Genomic DNA, 4,333 nt, shown 5'->3' on the forward strand with positions numbered 1-4,333 from the left:
TGCTCGTTCATCCACAGAAGCAGAATACAAATCTTTAGCCTACACAACCTCTGAGATCACTTGGATATGTCAACTATTTATTGATATTGGATTTTAGTTACCTGTTTTACCTCAGATTTGGTGTGATGTTCCACACTCGTACAAAACATGTCGAAATTGACTACCATTATATTCGGGAGCTTGTTCTTGCCAAGCTTCTCATAGTTCAATTTGTCTGTAGTCAAGATAATCTCATTGACATTCACACCAAATCACTTCCTTGGCAACGGTTTCATGATCTGAGATCCAAGCTTTCACTTCAACCTTCTCCGTTTAGCTTAAGGGGGTGTGAAGAGAATAATAGAGTAAATACAAATGTAAATAACTCACAAGAGTTAAAAGTTAGAGTTAGTTAAAGTTAATGCTGTAATAATTCTTACTTTTCCCCTTTGGTAACTTTAGACTTTAATTAATTTGTAAGTATATATACCCTGTAAAATTATTCTTTGGAGTTAATGAAAAAAATATTCATTTCCTCAATAAACCTGACCTCATAGATGAATACAAATGAAGCCCCACGCAATACTTGGATTGTGTTTCATGCAACTCTGCTGGAAGTGTCAACAGATTAAACCTCATCAATTCTGGTATACAAGGTACTCTACTTGAATTTCCATTCATGTCCTTGCCTAATCTTGCATATATTGATCTAAGCCTCAATGAACTTTTTGATCAAATCCCACCTAAGAACGGTTCCCTTGCCAAATTCATCTACTTTGATGTATCTTATAATCAAATGTTTGGAAAAATCCCACCCGAAATCGGTCTTTTAACAAATCTTCAAGTCGTCCACCTAAATGCAAATAAGTTCAATGGCTCAATTCCTCAAGAAATAGGCCAACTTAAATTTGTCTATGAGCTAGCTCTAAATTTAAACAATTTAGAGGGTTCAATTCCACCTTCTGTGGGTAATTTGAGCCAATTAACTTCTTTGATTCTCTTCAGAAACCAACTTTCCGGTCATATCCCTTCCGAAACAGGAAACCTTTCGAAATTGGTTGAACTTTACCTGTTTGACAACTTTTATCAGGCCCCATCCCTCAAAGTTTCGGAAACTTGAAAAATCTAACCATGATGTTCTTGTACAACAATACCTTTTTCTGGTTTGATCCCAACTTCTTTGAGGAATTTGACAAACCTTGTTTCTCTCTCTCTCTCTACAATAATAAACTTTCCGGCACTATTACTGAAGATATTGGAAACTTGAAATTTGTTGTGACTCTAAACCTGGCCAACAATCAGCTCAATGGAACTGTTCCCTCTACATTCGGCAACATGAGCAACCTAGAAAACCTATACGCCCGTAGCAACCAGCTATCTGGATCAATCCCCCAAGAGATGGAGAATCTAATGAAGTTGACCATACTTGACTTGGCTACTAACCGATTTTCTGGTTATTTGCCTCGAGATATTTGTAGAGGTGGACTGCTACAAAGGTTTACTGCAGAAAATAACGAATTTACAGGTCCAAAAGGTTGCAAGAGCTTAGTCAGAGTCCGTATTGAAGGGAACCAATTTACAAGCAGTAATATGTCTGAAGACTTTGGTGTCTATCCGAATCTTTTGTTTGTAGACCTAAGCCACAACAACTTATATGGCGAAATCTCAGACATTTGGGGACTGTCCAAACTTAACAACCCTACGGATTGTGGGCAACAACCTTACTGGGAGCATACCATCTGAGATTGTCAATGCAACTAAAATTCAAGAACTCAATTTTTCTTCGAATCATCTAATTGGGATGGCTCCCAAGGATTTAGGGAGATTGACTTTTCTGGTGAATTTAAAGTTGAATGGCAATCAACTTTTGGGTTCTATACCCTCTGAATTTGGAGCATTCATTGAACTCGAATATCTTGATGTGTCAACCAACAAGCTAAACAGCTCAATTCCAAGCACTTTTGGCGAATTGATCAGTTTAAACTACTTGAATTTGAGCAACAAAAATTTCAGTCAAGAAATTCCATTTCAGTTTGGGAAGTTATTTCACATGTCACAGTTAGATTTAAGCAGTAACTCACTTAATGGCAAGATACCATCAGAAATTAGCAACATGCAGAGCTTGGAGCGGCTTAATCTTTCCGGTCTCATTCCAACAACGTTTGATGGAATGCATGGCTTGTTGTACATAGACGTATTCTACAATCACTTGTAGGTCCCATCCCCAACAGCAAAGCATTTTAAGATGCTCACAGCTTTGAAGGGAATGAAAGATTGTATGGAAATGTTGGAGATCTAGAATCCTGCGATAAACATATCTCAAAAAGAAAAAACAATAGAAAACTCATGTTTGCAATCGTTTTCCCTATCTTGGAAGCAGTTTCACTTGCTTTCCTTGCAATTTTCTTCATCAAAACAAGAAGAAAGAGCTGGAAACAGAAAAGAGTGATATCCATGATGAAGTTTTTTCAAACTCTCTATTTGATGGAAAAAAAAATGCATTGGGACATCATAAGAGCAACCAATGGTTTTGACTCCATATTTTGCATTGGGAAAGGAGGATCTGGAAGTGTCTACAAGGCAAAGCTACTATTAGGCAACATAGTTGCAGTGAAGAAACTCCATCAAAAACTTGACGACATGGAGACATCACAGAAGGAGTTCTACAATGAAATAAATGCACTAATCAATTACAACATTGAAACATTGTGGTTTTTGTTCAAATTCATGGCACTCCTTTCTGGTCTATGAATATCTAGAAAAGGGTAGTCTGGCTTCAATCTTGAGCAAAGAAGATGAAGCAAAATAATTGGATTGGAATAGGAGGGTGAGAATTGTAAAAGGCGTAGCTCATGCACTGTCCTACATGCATCACGATTGCGTGCTGCCAATTGTACACCGAGACATATCAAGCAACAACATTTTGCTAGATTATGACTACAAGCCTCTAGTGTTTCAGACTTCGACATTGCTAAGCTTTTGAATCCAGATTCATCGAATTGGAGCTCCCTTGCATGCATATATAGATATGTAGTACGGTAAAGTAAAACAGTTAAAAAAGATAATGTGAAATTTGATGATATAAAGTTGAACGTATACTAATAGCTTGATCTCCCTTAATTTTTATGCAGAGTTGGCCAACATAATGAAGATAACTGAGAAATGTGACGTTATGGCTTTGGAGTGCTCGCACTGGAAGAAATCATGGGAAAGCGACTAGGCGATTTAATCTCGTCATTTTCGTATCCAACCGCGTGTGAAAACAAATTGCTGAATGATGTATTGGACCAATGGCTTCCACCTCCTACACCTACACTTGAAGTTGAAGATGAATTGACGACCATTGCAAGGGTTGAAATCGCATGCAGGCATTCGCAACTGCAATCGAGGCCAACAATGCACATGGTTTCTCAGTCATTATCATTTCAAACTGCAGCTTCCATTGGAGGACCAAACATCACTCTTGAACAACTCATTAAGATTTAAATTGCGTTTGACTTTGTTTGAGTTAACACGAAAGTCAGATCGTCTTGTTTAAATATATCATATATGTATTTGTTATATTTGCATGTAAATTAAGAATAAGGAAGGAGTGCTAGCTGGATTCGCTAAACAGCGAATCCTACATGTACATTACCACTTAAATGGTTAGAACAAAATAACCTATTTAGTATTTACTAGAAATGTTGCATGCTCATTGCTATAAGATTAAAAAACATATGAAAGATTACGTTGAAAGATAAAAAATAATAATTAAATAATAATAATAATTTAAAAAAAAAAAAAACTGTGTCAGATAATACTATTTATGTTGAAAACATTATGAAGATTTTTGCATAAAAAAGATTTGTTCAATACATTCTACATACAGAAGATCATAGATTTTTTGTCACATCCCGACCTGGGCCCCTACCACATCCCGGGCTCGACTACACTGTAACACGATATTGTTCGCTTTGAGTTTGTCACATCCCGACCTGGGCCCCTACCACATCCCGGGCTCGACTCCACTGTAACACGATATTGTTCGCTTTGAGCCCCGACCACGCCCTCACAGTTTTGTTTCTGGGAACTCACACGAGAACTTCTCAGTAGGTCACCCATCTTGGGATTGCTCTCGCCCGAACTCGCTTAACTTCAAAGTTCCGATGAACTCCAAGGCCAGTGAGCTCCCAAAATACCTCGTGCTAGGTAGAGATGAGAATATACATATAAGGTTTATAGGATCCTCACCCCTGAGCGATGTGGGATTTTACAATCCACCCCCCTTAGGGGTCCGACGTCCTCGTCGGCACACTTCCGACCAGGGATTGGCTCTGATACCAAATTGTCACATCCCGACCCAGGCCCCCAC

At 38.2% G+C, this 4,333-nt stretch overlaps 1 pseudogene; it reads left to right on the forward strand.

Moving 5' to 3' along the window:
• Positions 1–494: 494 nt before the first annotated feature.
• LOC137727622 (MDIS1-interacting receptor like kinase 2-like) lies at positions 495–3,465 on the forward strand (annotated as a pseudogene).
• The last annotated feature ends 868 nt before the right edge of the window (positions 3,466–4,333 follow it).

This window comes from Pyrus communis, chromosome 3, assembly GCF_963583255.1.
Source record: "Pyrus communis chromosome 3, drPyrComm1.1, whole genome shotgun sequence".
In the NCBI taxonomy this organism is placed as follows: Eukaryota; Viridiplantae; Streptophyta; class Magnoliopsida; order Rosales; family Rosaceae; genus Pyrus; species Pyrus communis.